This window comes from Trachypithecus francoisi, unplaced genomic scaffold (genome assembly GCF_009764315.1).
Source record: "Trachypithecus francoisi isolate TF-2019V2 unplaced genomic scaffold, Tfra_2.0 Lachesis_group17, whole genome shotgun sequence".
In the NCBI taxonomy this organism is placed as follows: Eukaryota; Metazoa; Chordata; class Mammalia; order Primates; family Cercopithecidae; genus Trachypithecus; species Trachypithecus francoisi.
This window is the reverse complement of record NW_022681462.1, coordinates 73601228-73619569: the sequence shown is the minus strand read 5'-3', so window position 1 is coordinate 73619569 and position 18342 is coordinate 73601228. Positions and strand designations below refer to the sequence as shown.

The 18342-nt window shown below is 38.4% G+C and overlaps 1 long non-coding RNA gene across 1 annotated transcript; it reads left to right on the top strand.

The window, feature by feature from the left end:
• Positions 1–3695: 3695 nt before the first annotated feature.
• Positions 3696–12919, top strand: LOC117063007. Its single transcript, XR_004428664.1, has 4 exons — positions 3696–3788; positions 7034–7109; positions 9810–9872; positions 12770–12919. It is a non-coding gene; the product is annotated as an uncharacterized LOC117063007 (long non-coding RNA).
• Positions 12920–18342: the final 5423 nt, after the last annotated feature.

Genomic DNA, 18342 nt, shown 5'->3' with positions numbered 1-18342 from the left:
AGATGCCAGAAAAATGGTCTGTAATAAGAAGTCCCTTATATAAACATCAAAAAGAGACAAAACTCATCCATGGTGTTAGCAGTAAGAATAATGACCTTTAAAAAGAAGGAGTGTATTGTGAATACTGCCACAATAAACATAGATGTGCATATGTCTTTATAGCAGCATAATTTATAATCCTTTGGGTATACACCCAGCAATGGGATTGCTGGGTCAAATGGTATTTCTAGTTCTAGATCCTAAGACTTGGAACCGACCAAAATGTCCATCCATAATAGACTGGATTAAGAAAATGTGGCACATGGACACCATGGAATGCTATGCAGCCATGGAAAAGGATGAGTTCATGTTTTTTGTAGCAACATGGGATGAAGCTGGAAACCATCATTCTGAGCAAACTATCACAAAAGGACAGAAAACCAAACATCACATGTTCTCACTCATAGGTGGGAACTGAACAATGAGAACTCTTGGACACAGGGCAGGGAACATCACACACCCGGGCCTGTTGTGGGGTGGGGGGCTGGGGGAGGGATAGCATTAGGAGAAATGCCTAATGTAAATGACGAATTAATGGGTGCAGCAAACCAACACAGCACATGTATACATATGTAACAAACTTGCATGTTGTGCACATGTACCCTAGAACTTAAAGTATAATAATAATAATAATAAAGAAGGAGTGTATAGTGATGCAGGAATGAATAGGGTGCGTTCTGGAGTATAACATTCCAATATTCTAATTTTTAATATTCTAGTTTTTTAATCCCAGGTGATAGTTACATGGGCTTGGTCTTTTTATGATAGTTAATGGAGCTATACAATGACAAATGTGATTTTCTGTGCACTGGTAAATTCTTCTAGAAGATGGAGCAAGCTGTATATCAATAAAATTTTGAGGCAACGTTGGCCCAGGAGATATTACAAATATCAAAGAAGGAAAAACAACCAGAAAGAATGGAGAAAGGTTAAACAATCTGTTTGCAAATTAATGTTAGATTGCTAGTAAAAGGGTGAACTAAGAGACAGGGAAAATACATTGATATGATGGGTATGAAAAACCAGGAAAGCAATAAGGTTGAAAAAGACTTGAAGGATTGGTTGTCATCCAATTAATTAGCTGCAACACATGCCTGTGTCATTTCACACCCCATAGAGGGCTCTTCCCACATGGCGATGATGTGAATGCATCCGGAATACCTCATTTAACAGCTCCTCTTCAGTCTCTCGACAATGAAGGGTGATCAGAGTGATCAAGATGAATGATTAAGAGTTCAGTAGGCCAGGCGCGGTGGCTCAAGCCTGTAGTCCCAGCACTTTGGGAAGCCGAGATGGGCGGATCACAAGGTCAGGAGATCGAGACCATCCTGGCTAACATGGTGAAACCCTGTCTCTACTAAAAAATACAAAAAACTAGCTGGGCGAGGTGGCGGGCACCTGTAGTCCCAGCTACTCGGGAGGCTGAGGCAGGAGAATGGCATGAACCCGGGAGGCGGAGCTTGCAGTGAGCCGAGATCGCACCACTGCACTCCAGCCTGGGCCACAGAGCGAGACTCCGTCTCAAAAAAAAAAGAGTTCAGTAGGCAGTTCTCTGATGAAAAAATTAAGTGATTGAGTATGTAGAACTTGATCAGGCTGGCCAATTGCAAGTCAATACAAACTGTTATACAATGACTTATTATTACACAGGCAGTCACCAGTCCAGTCAAATCTCCAATCCTGACTCTTTGAAGTGAAAATAGGGGATGAGACTGTTGGATTGTAACCCATGTCCTATTTTGCTACGATCTGCTTGATTTCTTGATCTGAACCTTGAGATTGATTGAGCCTCTAGACCTGGGTCCTATTGCTCCCCCTAACTGCCTTCATTCCTGAGCCAATTCTGCTTTATTTCATATTACCCTGAGGTACTCATAATCCAACCACATCAGACCTCACATCTGACCCCTCATACTGACCATTGCTTAGAGAGACATTCTAAAATTTCCCATTTCTCTGCCTTTATTCATCCTGTTTCCTTAGCTTAAAATGCTTTCCTTCAATTCCTATCCAAAGCTGGCCATACTCCAGTTTACTCCTCCAGATCCACCCTCCACACCTGCTCAATATCTGGGATCCTGGTTACTTTGGAATGTATCACTTGGCCTTCTTGCCTGCTAGCTTGGTGGTAAAATTTGGCAGATGGGAGCTATTGTCATAGGATTTGAAGGTGGGAGTGGAAAGATAGAGGGCTTTTCTTTTTTTTTTTCAGTGTCTGTCCAAAGCCAGCATTCTCCTATTATAATAATCTCTCTTTGGGATACAGCTATGTCTCTCTCACCTTGACCCTTTCATCCTAAGGAAGATAAGAGCATTGTGTTTTTGTGGGCCTCAGGATGCTATACCATCACTCATTTGTCTTTAATAATAACCCTTCCAGATTGTCTTTAATAATTTCTTATTTTTAAAATTAGATTTTCTTCAATCATGTTTTCTGACAGTACCATTCATTCCTTTGTCATATATGAAATTTTGTCAGTTTCTCCATATGAAATTAATACTTCCTTTGGGCTCCTAATTACAATAGCTACTGCAGCAAGTATGAAATCTCAGACCATGGGCTCTGGTATGCAAACAGTATAATTGTTTTGTTATAAATCAACTTAATTTTTATTTTGTTTCTTTTTTTTTTCTCCAACTTGAGGGCAGAAAATCAGTCATCAATTTGAGATCACCACACACTCAAAAGAGTATCAGGTTAAGAGGGAGCCTCTTATAGCACAGTAAGATAGTGGAGCAACTTGTGCTCAGTCCTCAGTCCATTCAAGTGTACATCTGTAATGGAAATGGTGATGCAATGCTCAGATTTCTCTTCAGAGAAGACCATGTTGCTTCAGCTGCTGAGATTTCTATCTGGAGATGGTCTTTAGTTGATGCCACATTATCAAAGGTTATGACCATCCTGGGGCTATACATATTCAGTGATAGTTCACTATGGCAATATAAAGTCTCAGCCATTTTGTTCAAATGCATAACATTTTGAAACACCTTTCTAATTCCATCATCTATGGGATTGGATGAGGCCTTGGTTGGACCTGCATCACAGCTCTGTTCCTCACCTCCCTTCCGCAGGTGTTGATCCCAAAGGCATTTCTTAATGAACTTTCTGCATGCAAAACTTTATTTCAGAGCCTGCTTTCCAGGGCTCACAACTTGCAATTGTATCTTTGGTCCTAGCTACTTCTCAATAATCAGCTATAACTGCTTATTGTGTCCTTTCAATCCCCTGCCCCTCTCAGATTTGCTTCTGTCCTTCCATGTGTGCTCTATATGTTAGTGCTCTATTGCTACATAACGATGTTGACACAATCTTAGTGGCTTAAGACAACACATGTTTATTATGTGGCATTTTCTGTGGATCAGAAAGAAGTCTTATTCAGCTTGATTGGGCCCTGAGAATCTCACAAGGCCGCAATCAAGGTGTTGGCCAGGGCTTCAACCTCCTGAGACTCACCTGGTTAAGGAGCCACTTCCAAGCTCATGCAGTTGTTGACAGCATTCATTTCCTTGTAGGATGTTGGATAGTCTTGCTGACTGTCATCTAGAGACCACCCTCAGCTTCTTACTATGTAGGCCTTCCCAACATGGCCTCTTGTTTCCTCAAAGCCAACAAGAAAAATAATCTCCTATCAAAATGTGTTTCAAATCTTAGGTTATCATGAAAGTGACATCCCATCATGTTTGCTACATTCAGTTGATTAGAAGCAAGACGAAGTTCCTGCCCATACTCAAGGGGAGGGCCACAGAAGGTATGAATAGCAGGAGGCAGGAATCAAATCATGGGGTCAATCTAGAGTCTCTTTACTGCATACTGGAATCTGTAAGATTTCCATGGCCTTGTTTGTCTAAATTGATCAAAGCCACTATTCTCTTCCTGGGATCTTGCTGTCTTTCTGGGGAGCAGGGATCAGAACATTTCTCTCTTGGGCCAAGCAGACGCTTATCTCATTGATGCCCCTTCTATATCAGATCAAATGAAGACACAAAAATATAAATGGGGAGAAGTAAGACTCTAGCAATTTTACAGAAGGTTAGAGTATTAACTATTGCTTAGTTACAGACATCCAGTGAGTGATTTTTTTTCTTGTTTTCAGGAAGAGTAGGGAAGGAAAAGATGTGAAGAGGGATAGGGAGGAAGGGAGATTAGGGGAAGTATTAATGCATATTAGAGTGTGCACTTCCTATCCCAGAGACACATGGGGAAACTCAGCAATTCCACAGAGCAACAATTGGTTTTTAAACAAATACTTCTATTGAATATTGAATCTTGAATTTTCCACATTAGAATCTAAATCACTCAGCTTGCCACCAATTCCTATATCTTAGGGATAGAATAGCAAATCTTTTTCAAGTTGTTTTAAGAGAAACTTTAGATACTTAACTAGGCTGAGAAGCAGCAGATCATCATACCATCTCATAAGCCTAAGGAAGCACTTTCCCAGATAACTGCTGACCAGGCCTTAAAGATAGTCCATGTTCTGAAGCAGAAAATGAAGCATTCAGTAGATAGTTTTGTTAAATAGTATCTGTCCTTTTCCTTGGTGTTGGTTGCCAGAGCTATCCCCAAGCATGTATGAATCAGGCCTTCATCTACTCAGCATGGATGAGGGCTGCTATCAAATATTTGGGACACAAATAACTTCTGGCACTGCTCTGCTTTAAGTTTACCTTTTATTTCCACAAATTTTACCTTTAAGTAGTTTAAATTATGATCTAATTTTAACAGTGTATCAGCAGCAAACTCTAAAATCTATACACATATGAAAGGATTTCCAAGCAGATTATCAACAAAGTCAATCTAACTTAGCCCAATGAAGTATTAAAGATACTCTGTGATATTCTTGTATTGAGTGGTAACAAACCATACAAATGTAAACATCATGTATAAAATGATTGAGTGGGAATGGGGACATATTTTGAGCATTTTGGGGGCCCTGAAAATATATTATTTACTTTGCTTATGTCATTTCATTATATTTTCGTGTCTACCTTGTAAGGTTTGTGTTAGAACTCTGATTTTGTAGAAAAAAAAATTGGGAGCTTACAGAGATTAATAAATTGTCAATGTCACAAAACTAGTAGAGATTGACCGAGGATTTAAACCTAAGTCTGTATCCTATAAATCACGTATTTCTACCTGTCATGCTGCTTCCTGGAATTAGTAACAAATTTACATATAACCCTAAACTTCATTGCTGGGACAGCAGAGAGAATGAAAATCTGGAAGTGAGAAACAGACTCAGTCTCTTCTTTTAAAAGAAAGCATTACGTTTGTAGCAGTTTATAAGCTTCCTTTCCCTGTGAGTTTTCTCTCTGGAATTTGAGGCACAGTATCCCCAACAAACAGACTCAGTGAAATACATCAACTCCCCTTCCATTTTCTCTTAAAGAAGAGTGGCACCAGCTGAAGGGCTTCAACCTAGTACAAACAACAATGGCCTGACAGCTGCCAGATATAATCATTTCTGTTAATCAGAAAACACTTGCTAGAGAGTTAAAGAGAAGGACTGTAAGAGCTGTGCATGGGAAAACATAAACCATCAAACATCAGTGAAATCTTCCTCTGGCATAGACTATCCTTACCATTCATTTATAAGACAGAGTTGTAATAAATAGGAAGAGAAAGAAGTCTAATTTTTGAGAATAAAAAGCCAAAACTTGTAAGAGATGTATTAGTGAAAAGTAAGCATAGTTAATAATTGATTGATATGGGTAGGAAAATGTCAATCAGGTGGAAGTGCTTAAAGAGCACAATATTTGCAATATGTAGGCATTTGATCAACCAGAAATGTGATAATTCCTGTTATTATTCTTGGACACTTTATGTACAGAGGTGGGTGAACTAGCCCCAGAACGCCAGTTATGCACTGATAAATACTGGAGAGAAAACCTCTCATGTGCATAAGACATATAGAGGAAAATGGCATTTTCCGTGAATTAGACATCAAAGGAAACAGGTTATTTTCTAAAATCCGTTAATTTGAAATGTATATACCTTAACATATACAGAAGACAAAGTTTTTTTTTTAAAAACTCTTTTTTAAAAAAATTGTATTTTATTATTATTTTTTTGAGACGGAGTCTCACTGTGTCACCCAGGCTGGAGTGCAGTGGCACTGTGTCGACTCACTGCAACCTCCATCTCCTGGGTTCAAGCAATTATCCTGCCTCAGCCTCCTGAGTAGCTGGGATTACAGGCACCCACCACCACACCCAGCTAATGTTATTTTTGGTAGAGACAAGGTTTGCCATGTTGGCCAGGTGGGTCTTGAACTCCTGACCTCAGGTGATCCACCGGCCTCGGCCCCCCAAAGTGCTGGGATTACAGGCGTGAGCCACCTTGCTCTGCCAAAACTGTTTTATTCTTATTAGCACTTTTCTTTTTCATTAACAATAGTAAAATCTGTAAGATGAGAGAAATTATTAAGCTCAGAAACATTTTGCACAGGAATTTTTAAAAATTAAAAAAATTAATGGATTAAGGATGTAAGCACAGAAAAGTTTAATAACTTAGAGTTTGTCTGTCTGAAAGGAAATATGGCCTGGCGCCTCCTTTGCGAGATTCAGTGTCTCAAGGAGGAAAATTAGGTGACAAACACTCTAAACTAGACAGGCATGTTGATGGGAGGTTTTGATGTCGTTGAGTGGAATGTAGATAAGGTACTATGGAAATGGCTACAGTTACAGGGATAAAATGCAGAAGAGTTGGCTTTTTGCATTCCTTCTGTACTTTTATGCCTTTTTCCATCCAATCTCAGTTGCTTTTCACAGCTAAGTTTATTTACTCTTCCCCATCACCCTTTTCCACTGGCGAGTTTTAACTTATCTTTTGTTTTGTTTTCTTAAAAAATGAAGACAGTTTGACAGCTAACCTGTCTTTCCAGGACTTATCTCCAAATTCAGACCACTTTGAGTTGCCCTTCATTGTTTAATACAATGGTTACATAAAAAAGAAATGTTTCCTAATATCTGGTATTTATCTTTTCTTCACTAGAGAAATACTGCAGTATAGACTTAATATTTTTTAACATGCCAGCAACTTGCAAGAACTCCGAGTTATCTTAATACTGGTACATAGGTTTTCACAAAACTTTCATGTTTATTTTTTAGTTTATCATAGGTGTGAATGTGCTATATTCATTATATTGACTTTTGGGGTTGATTTCTTTTAGGTGAATATTCTCAAGAGTTCATTAAATTATTGACTGCTCTTAGTCTTTCTATTCATCTCCCCTAACCTGACATAATCATTGCTAGAGGGCATTTTGGCAAACATCACTGTGTTACCCTAGATAAACATGCCACTGTGAGCATGCAGCATAAAAGAGCTAGGAATGGCATGCTTCATCAACAGTAGCAGCTGAATTCTCCTTGATGATGTAGATAAAAGCCTTGGTTTGGTGACAATGGGTAGGCATAGTAACTATGTGCTTGCTTGGCAAAAATGACAGGAAAATGAGAGTTTTGATATATTCTGATGGGAAAACTGCAATATGCTTCCTAATTGTGCAAATTGAATCCCTTCTTTATACGTTCCCAAGACTGCAATCTTTCTTTGTTGACTTTTTAAGGTAAAGGACAATTACAAAACGGCCACGCAAGCAAAAATACTTTTAAAATGTATTAAAGGGTTGACAATAAAGGTCAACATATATTTTAAATAAAATATTATTTTTCCCTGATACTGTATATTTCGCAGAACATATTTAGCCAAACAATGAAACTCCTGAACAAAATTCTTATGTAGAAATGTATGCAATTTAATACTTAGTACATAATTCCAACTGCAGTAATATTTTTGGAAGATTATAATGTACTGGCAAAAGAGATACTCATCTTCCTCAAATCTATAGGTTTAAAGTCAAAAGTCACCAACCTTTTGATAGAAACTAGCACATTCTCATTGAGGCTTTGGAGCAATAGACAGATATACGGAAAGGAATGGAGGAATATATGGGGGAAAATGGAGGTTTACATAGGAAGCACAAGGCAAGTACACAACACTTTCACCTCACTGGGAAAGCCACGAGCCAGGCTGCAGTGATGAAATGATTTGCAATCCCTGTTTCACAGTTGTTTACGCCTGCTCTTGGGGCTCTCATGATGCGGGAGCTCTACAAAGGGGTGACTGTAATATTTCCATTCTGATCACCGGTATGGTAAGGGCAAGTACAGGATCACATAGGATGGGGCCCCTAACTCTGACTCAGCAGAGAAGTTCTTTATCTTCTATAAAAATTCATTTTCTGTAGGACACATCAGTAGAAAATCCTCGGCATTTGCCCCTTTCTATTGACTCCAAGAGTTAAATTAGATAACTGTTTAGACCTTGTATTTAAAACTTAATTCTTAAATCTGAGAAGCAGCCTAATGAAAGGGAGCATGGGCAAAAGAAGATTCTCAGTTTTACACCTTATTTTGCATTTGGTGAGGAATCAGGCGTGTCCCCCACTTGCAGTTACAGTATTGGAGATACTGTAAGGACACTCGCATTTGAGTGGAATCAAAAGGTGTCCAGACACAAGCTGTTCTTCTTTACCCGTGTAGCAGTGACCTGAACACTTCCACCACTGTACTTTTCATGTGTTCTCTCGTTGCCTTTGCTTGGCATTGCCATGAGAAGTGGTAAAATATTCACTTCATTTTGGTTATGGAAGTCTAAACCCAGAGGAGAAAAACGATTTCTTTAAGGTCAATGACTAGTTCGTAGCCAAGTCATTCCTTCCCAAGCATCCCTCCCTTCAGAAGATAACCTGAGTTTTTGACAAAATATTCAATTTCCTAGAAATTTCTTTACTGAACCAATAGTCCTGAATTGTGTAATTGTATATTTGAATAGAATAGACCAAGGGAAGGCCCGTGGCTTCATTGTTTTAGGCTTGGCTGTGTGCTGCAGCAGTCAGGCAGGTCTGATATAAACCCATACTTTGGAATCAATTTTTTTTTTTTTTTTTTTTTTGAGACGGAGTCTCGCTCTGTCACCCAGGCTGGAATGCAGTGGCATGATCTTGGCTCACTGCAACTTTTGCCGCCCGGGTTCAAGCGATTCTCCTGCCTCAGCCTCCTGAGTAGCTGGGATTACAGGCACGCACCACCATGCCCAGCTAATTTTTGTATTTTTAGTAGTGATGGGATTTCACCATGTTGATCAGGCTGTGGAATCAGTTTTTAATGCTCAATGCCTGATTAATATCTATAGATAGTACATGGTTAGGTACAGAACAAAAGTTGACAGGAAAATTACATATATTTTTAATTTCTAGTGTTATAAATAAAATGGGAGTGAAGACTAAAAACTTAAATTATGTATGCTGCTTCCAAAGTCTCTGTCAAAATACCATCAGCAAATTGTAGTCAGATTGATTGAGAAACCACAATCACAGAATCTTTCAGTTAACAGGAAAAGACAGTAAAAGTTATGGTTCTTTAATTAATAACAAAAAGTACTGTACTTTCCTTTTTGTCATGTTTCTTCCCTTGTAAAATATTGCTTATTGCTTTTTTACTTTAATGTAAATTAAATTTTTCTTGAATTTTTCTCTATTTTTAATTCCCTAATTTAACTAATTATGCCGCCCTCTTTGCCTTAGATATTTTCAGTTCTCTAAATGGCTTGGCTATTGGTTACTAGAAGGGGCTTTTTAATCTATCTGATGGTATAGTACATTCTCAAAGTAATGAAAGCAAAAAAATTATTTTTCCAAAGAAATGCAAAATGACAGTGGCTTAAAATGAAAAAAATTAAACTCATGTTTTTCATGTATCTAAAGACTCTTCAATCTATTGTCAAAATGCAACTACAGCACATGGAGAAATAAAGGATTATTTCAAAGGTAATTTGAATTTTTTATTCATAGTAATAAAAATTTTCATTATAGTAATCGAAATTCAAAATGGCTAAAATATATTTTTTTGGTTTGTCCTTTTAGTTGGACATAGTATACAACAAAGCATATTTTAACTTTTATCACAAAAATAAAATAATGATTAATCAATAAGCAGAGATGGGACATAAGAGATTTCTGTTCAACAAACGGAATTGAATTATTTGCTTCAAAAATATTCACATTTTTATTTTTAAATTTGATGAACTTGCAAATAATTTACAACTAGGAATGGGTGATGAAAAAAACCAAAACTATGCTGCTCCTTTTCAAACGTTTTAATAATATATTTCATCATTTCATGGTGCTTATTTCTATTGAGGCGCACACAGCCATTTAAATTTATTTTAAGTGTTTTCAGCCTTAAATTCTGTTTCTGGACAAACTTCAGAACTTTTTTACGTAATATATTTTTATGACTTTATCTTAAGATTTAAATAACCAGCCAAGTGTGGTGGCTCATGCCTGTAATCCAGTACTTTGGGAGGCCAAGGCGGGCAGATCACGAGGTCAGGAGTTTGAGACCAGCCTGGCCAACATAGTGGAACCCCAGCTCTATTAAAAATACAAAAAATTAGTTGGATGTAGTGGCAGCTGCCTGTATTCCCAGCTACTCGGGAGACTGAGGCAGGAGAATTACTTGAACCCAGGAGGCGGAGATTGCAGTGAGCCAAGATCATGCCATTACACTCCAGCCCCGGTGACAGTGCAAGACTCCATCTGAAAAATAAAAGAGAGATTTAAATAATCTTGCTAAATGATACTGTGTCTGGAATTGGTGGGTTCTTGGTCTAGCTGACTTCAGGAGTGAAGCCACACACCTTCATGATAAGTGTCACAACTCTTAAGGCGGCACGTTTGGAGTTGTTCTTTCCTCCCGTCCACAGTTATTCATTTCTCCAGGTGGGTTTGTGGTCTTGCTGGACTCAGTAGTAAAGCTGCAGATCTTCACAAGGTGAACGTTATAACTCGTAAACGTGACATGGACCCAAAACGTGAGCAACAGTAAGATTCCTTGCAAAGAGAAAAAGAACAAAGCTTCCACAGCCTGGTAGCTCCTGGCTGCCTGCTTTTATTCCCTTATCTGGCCCCACCCACATCCTGCTGATTGGTCCATTTTACAGAGCGCTGATTAGTTTATTTTAAAGAGAGCTGATTGGTCTATTTTACAGAGAGCTGATTGGTCCATTTTACAGAGCGCTGATTGGTCCATTTTGACAGAGTGCTGATTGGTGCATTTACAATCCCTGAGCTAGACACAGAGTGCTGATTGGTGCATTTACAATCCTTTAGCTAGACACAGAGTGCTAGACAGAAAAGTTCTCCAAGTCCCCACTAGGTTAGCTGGCTACAGAGTACTGATTGGTGTATTTACAAACCTTGAGCTAGACACGAGTACTGATTGGTGTATTTATAAACCTTGAGCTAGACACAGTGCTGATTGGTGTGTTTACAATCCTTTAGCTAGACAGAGTGCTAGACAGACAGAAAAGTCCTCCAAGTCCCCACTAGGTTAGCTAGATACAGAGTACTCATTGGTGTATTTACAAACCTTGAGCTAGATGCAGGGTGCTGATTGTTGTATTTACAATCCCTTAGCTAGACATAAAGGTTCTCCAAATCCCAACTAGACACAGAAGCCCAGCTGGCTTCACCTAGTGTATCCCACACCAGGGCTGCTGGGCAGAGCTGCCCAGCAGTCCTGCAGCCTGTGTCTGCACTCCTCAGCCCTTGGGCAGTTGATGGGACCGGGCCCCCTGGAGCAGGGGGCAGAGCAGGGGGCGGTACTCATCGGGGAGGCAGTGCGTGGGAGCCAACCGCAGGGGAGGCTCGGGCATGGCAGGCTGCAGGTCGCAAGCCCTGCCCCATGGGGAGGCAGCTGAGACCCAGCGAGAATTCGAGTGCAGCGGCAGCCTGGGTACTGCTGGGGGACCCAGCGTACTCTCTGCAGCTGCTGGCCTGGGTGCTAAGCCCCTCACTGCCCGGGGCCAGTGGCACTGGCCAGCCGCTCCGAATGCGGGGCCAGCCGAGCCCATGCCCACCTGGAACTCGTGCTGGCCCGCAAGTGTCCCATGCAGCCCCACTTCCTGCCCACGCCTCTCCCTTCACACCTCCCCAAAGACAGGGGGAGCCAGCTCCAGCCTCGGCCAGCCCAGAGAGGGGCTCCCACAGTGCTGTGGCAGGCTGAAGGGCTCCTCAAGTGCTGCCAGAGTGGATGCCGAGGCCGAGGAGACACCGAGGGCAAGGGCTGCTAGCATGTTGTCACCTCTCAATATAATAAAGAAGAAAAGGATTATATGCTATCACAACTAACAGTTCTTGGTCATAATCATTAACTTTTAATATTTTACAGAATAGAATATTTTACAAATAATGGCAGAGATCTTTTCAAAAATTTGGAATATGTCTTAATTTATAGGTATCATTACTAATAAACATTGTCAATAAACATTTATAATATGACATTTACTCTTTCTTCTATTAAAATATATTCCTTTTCTCTATCAGAACCTTGACTTAATTATATTAAGATAAGCAAAAAGATGTTTAAAATTGCTGGGCAGCAGAGTTTCATAAGCAAGTGGCTAGTGCAAGCTCAGTGAAAAGAAGCATTTTTATCTTCATTGTTGTTGAAATGTGTTATCTTGGAATCAGAAGATGTTTAACTTATCCAGGTAAAAAGGCAGTTATTGCTATATCTACCTCAGAAACGTCCTAAAAGCAGGAACAAACTGATGTTGTTATAGCTGTAAAGCACATTGGAAGTTACAAAATGTGTCTCACTTGATCTCTTAACTCTGTGGAGACAAAAACCATTTTCTTCATTCATTTTCTTCATTTTACAGCTGGAAAACCTGCGGCTCAGAGAGATACTGTGGAATGAATTTCCAAGTTTCCACACACAGCCAGGTGTGGCCAGGTATGGCCAGGTCTTCTGTCTCATCATCCAACACAGTTTATCCTGAGGAAGATAAACTGGGTGAACGAGACAAAGTGTGCAAAGTTTTTTTTTTTTATTGACTGTTAATAAAAATTCCCAACTCCTACTGTGCCTTTACCTTTAAAATGCCTGGGGTCTGAGGTGTAGGCACAGTGTACATATCAACATGCTTATTTTTTCACCTATTACATGGCAGTACATGAGAAGCTGCACAAATATTTTATTTGTCACACTTCCACAATGATTTTTTACAGAAAAGTAATGAGGGCAAGGGGTATGATAGGATTCCTGAGGTCCCTTCCAGCTCTCATTCTGCAATTCTGCCATGCTGAGAGCAGAATAAATGCTCACAAAGAGCACAGCAAATGAATTAATCTACTTCAGGCAAATGCAAGTTATACTTTGAAAGACAGTAGTCCTGACAGCATCTTATTTCTGACAGCATTCTTGACAGTCATTCTGAGACTGACATAATGCTTGGAAAAGGAAATATTTGGAATTTGTTTTTCTCTATTAATTCTTTTACACGATGAGTTCTGCAGACTTTATAGAGTATAACTAAGGACATCCATTTTAGCTCTCTATCCATCAGCTCAAAATCTCTGTCAAGTTCCTTTTTCTGCCATCCTGAGACAACTTCTTTGCTTTCCCCAGAGATTCAGACAAATGATTGCATAAGGGCAAAAACTAACCAGATGACATTTACATGTTAAAAACCCTTTCAAGGTTCATACTATACAAGTTAGAGGGGCAGTGATTATCGGATCTGAAGTTTAAAGGAAAGGTTTTAAGAAGAGGCAGGGTCATGGATTATGAAAGAGGAGGTGAAGACATTTCAGATGGGGTGAGAAGGATATTGCAGAAGAGTAGAAGTGGAGGCCTGTATGCAAAGGTGTGCTAGCAAAATTGTTGTGGGGATTAAGGAAAACTGGCCTGAGGGGATTAGAAAGGAAACAAAATTAAGTGTGAAAGTTATGAGGCGGGCAGTTAGGAAAAAGTCTTTTGATGTTAGGCTGATTTTTTTTTTTTTTTTTCAGCCTTTGGGAAGTTAACATTAACAGCTATGGAACCTTTTAAAAATGAAAGCTGAGATTCTTTATCTTCCATTTTATAGCGTGCTTTCATTGTTGCCCTATAAAAGTGGAAAATATAGGGTATGGGTCCGTTCCTGGAGCTCAAGCCTACAACGTAACTAGATGTGCCCTAGCTTTAGCAGGTTTCTCAGTAGGGTGGAGAATTCAGATATCTGCTAACTCCCGCCTAAAAGTTCTAGCTCAAACTACATGACACTTGGTAGTGACATCTAGCGCTCCTTACATGCTGATTATTAACCCATAAGGCTGAAAAATGCCTTTCAGCTTCCTCCTGTGAATTCTTTGAGTGACAAAAATAGGAAAACTGGAGGAACACATCTCTCTCAGTGTTTTGCATCTTGAATGAGATATGACTTCTTTGGTTCCAATAAAATAGTGTTTATTAAAATAATGTTTTAATGAAATTACTCAAAATTTTAGCTCACATTATACATCTTCTATTTCCTTTCACCATTTTATACTGCCTCAAATAAAATAATGTAATAAATTGGTGATTAGTCATTAGTGAAATAGTAAAGATTCATGTTCACTAATACAATATTATTATCACATTTGTCAATATCGTATCTTCAGTTGCTACTGACCATATTAACAATTTTTAATTTACACATATTTTGTATATTATAAATGTTATAAAAATGAATTTTTCTCACTAAATTAGGTAATATAATTTTTCATGCAACAGATCATTTTATCAGTTTAGTTGAATAAATAATGGTAATGAATTCTACAATGCGTTAAAATGCATTAAAATATTTGATTTTCTTTAATCACAACCAGAAGTAAAATTAGGTGGACTAAAACCATAATTGAGTTTATGGGTTGATGGATAAATAGTTACTTTTAATATAAAACCATAGAACCTAAAGGGATATCAAGTAAATGTTCTGTGCCGGAATTTTATAGTTTGATTCTAACATTTTGTGACCTTCTGCCTGGATAGAGACGAATAGATCTGTTACTGTAACAAATGTTCAATTGAAAACATCTCATGGCTGCTGGAACAAAGTGATTGCTTGGCTGAGCTCCCCTTCCTTCCTCCTTTTATTCCTTTCTCCTTCATTAGGCATGTTTCCATTCCATCACATCACCATCATCAGTGGACAGTCTGCTCTGTAAATAACGTGCCCTGCTGCTGTGATAGAAGAAAATGGCAAAGATGAGTTGAGTGGATATCAGAACACTCCCTGACTTTCAGCAGGAGAAGTGTACCCTTCCCATTCATCTCAAGGTATTCAGGGCATCTGGCAATCATGCAGTGACACTCTCCTCCCCAGAGAATTATCACATTTTTAGGAAAACACTCATTCTCTAACTGAATGCGCTTCCCTCATAAGGCTTCTAAACAGTCTTTGAGCTATATTTCTCCTTCCATTCCGTAACTCTGAGACAATATTTCTGTGTCCATTTTGTTCTCTTATTCCTCTCACCAGCCTTTTGCTTGCTCTCCGCCTTCATGTTTTTTTCTCAAATTAAAACCTGAATTATCTTCCTAACATCATTTCACTCTGGACCTTCTTGAATAGGGATTCTATGGTTTTTATTATTTCAGAATGCCAGTAAAAAGAATGCCAGTAATTTTTGCTTGTATCTCAGATGAATAGATTATCATGTTTGCTCAACAATACGTTGTTTATTGAAATCCAGGCATGATCAAAGCAGGAGTGTCACATAGTGTCTTTGGGAGTCAGACAGGAGTCTTAGGAGTCCTAGATTATTAACTTGATGACCTTGAAAATTTGATTTTTTTTTTTTGAGATGAAGTCTTGCTCTGTCACCAGGTTGGAGTGCAGTGGCACGATCTCGGCTCACTGCAACCTGCGCATCCCAGGTTCAAGTGATTCTCCTACCTCAGCCTCCCGAGTAGCTGGGCCTACAGGCTCGCACCACCACGTCCAGCTAATTTTTGTATTTTTAGTAGAGATGGGGTTTCGCTGTGTTGGCCAGGATGGTCTCAATCTCCTGACCTCGTGATCCGTCCACCTCAGCCTCCCAAAGTGCCAGGATTACAGGCGTGAACCACCGGGCCCAGCCTGAAAATTTTTTTAAGTGTAAATTCTCTTCTCCTCTAAAATGGAAGTACACAGTAGTGGCTTCTTTGCTTTCTTGTGAATGTTAAATAGAATGATATAAGTGAAATAATTAGCGCTGTGTATGGCACCTCATAAGAATGCAATGTTACCATACTTCTCTAATGCTACTGTGGATCAATTTTCATTTTTAATGTGTTGAGGCTGGTGATTTAGTAGTAAGACTATGGGCTTTGAAGGCACATATATCTGACTTTATGTTCTGCCTTCACTACTGTGTAAATGGGAGATCTTGGATAGTTTATTAACCTTGGCATCTCAGTGTGATTATCTATAAATTGAAATTATGAACACCTACTTAACATCTCCATAGTGAGGGTAAAATGTCATAATAAAGGTATGTGACTAAAACAGTGGCTGCCATATAGTAATTACTTGGCAAATGACATGGCCTGGAAACAGAATACTCTTCCCATTTTTGTTGTTTTGAGACAGACTCAAAGATGGCCTTGTATATTCCATAACAACTTTAGCATTGGCCTCCTCATTTGTATTTTCCTTTTGTTCCACCATTGTTTGAATAACTTCAGAATTACCCTTACTTTGTAATATATATCACATTTGGACTGTGTTATCATTGAGAAATCTTCTAAGATCTTAAAATTTGAAATTACTCTTGCTGACCATCATGATTTCTCCTTACACTCCATCACTTTCCTATTCTTTAAGTTTATCATATCTAAAAGATTTTTTGATATAGTCTAGGTGTTTGCACACACACACACATAATTGTGTATGTATATATGTGTGTGTGTGTGTGTGTGATCATATTATCTATAAAGAGAGACAATTTTATTTCCTCTTTTCCAGTTTGGATGCCTTTATTTTTCTCATGCCTGATTGCTCTGATTAGAACTTCCAGTACTATGTTGAATAAAACTGATGAAAGTGGGCGTCCTTATCTTGTTCCAGCTCTTAAAGAAAAGGGTGTCAGCTTTTTCCCATTCAGTATAATGTTGCCTGTGGGTTTGTCCTATATGGCCTTTATTATGTTGAGATATATACCTTTTATGCCTGATTTGTTGGTTTTTGTCTTTCATTCTGTTGATGTGATGCATCATGCTTATTGGTTTACAGATGTTAAACTATCCTTGTATCTCTGGAATAAATCCCACTTGATCATGCTATATTATATTTTTGATGTACTATTGGATTTTGTTTGCTGGTATTTTGTTCAGAATTTGTGTGTCTACGTTCATCACGGATATTGGCCTATAGTCTCCTTTTTGTTGCTTTCGTTTCTGGTTTTGGTATCAGGGCCAAATCATTGTTGGCCTCTTCAAATGAGACTGGGAGAATTGCCTCCTCTTAAGTTTTCTTGAAATAGTTTGAGGAGAATTGGTCTTACTTCTTCTTTTTAAGTTTAGTAGAATTTGGCAGTGAAGCCATGTGGTCCTGGAATTTTGTTTGCTGGGAGGCTTTTCATTATTGATTTCATCTTTTACTCATTATTGGTCTGTTCAGGTTTTCAATTTGTTCCTGATTCAGTCTTGGTAGGTTGTATGTGTTCAGGAATTCATCCATTTCCTCTAGGTTTTCCAGTATATTAATTTGTAATTGTTTGTAACATCTCTAATCTTTATTATTCCTATGGTATCATTTGTAATGTCTCCTTTTTGTTTCTGATTTTGTTTATTTGGGTCTTCCCTATTTTATTTTTGGTTAGAAAAGCTGGCATTCAATCATGTTTTTTATCTTTTCAAAATAACCAACTTTCTGATTCATTGATCCTTTGTGTTTTGGGGGAACTCTTTTTTTTGTTTAGATCTTTATTATTTCTTTTCTTCTACTAATTTGGGCTTTGGTTTGTTCTTGCTTTTTAGTTTCTTGAGGTTCATCATTAGATTATGTTAAATCTTTCTACCTTTTTGATGCATGCATTTATTGCTATAAAATTCTTACCACTGCTTTTGCTATATTTTGTAGGTTTTGGTATTTGGAGCTTTGATTTTTACTTGTTTCAGAAAAACTTTTTGTTTTCCTGCTTAATTTCTTCCATGACTTATTGATCATTCAGGAGTAGTTGTTTAACATCTATGTTTTTGTACATTTTCCCCAAAGTCCTCTTCTTAATTGATTTCTAGTTTTATTTTATTATGGTCTGAGAATATATTTGATATAATTTTGATTTTTAAAAATGTGTTGAGACTTGTTTTGTGGCCTAACATATAATCTATCCTGGAGAATGTTTATTGTACTAATGAGAAGACTGTATTCTGTAGCTTTTGGATAAAATGTACTGTAAATATCATATCTGCTAGTTTCATTTAGTCTAAAGTGCAGTTTAAGTCTCA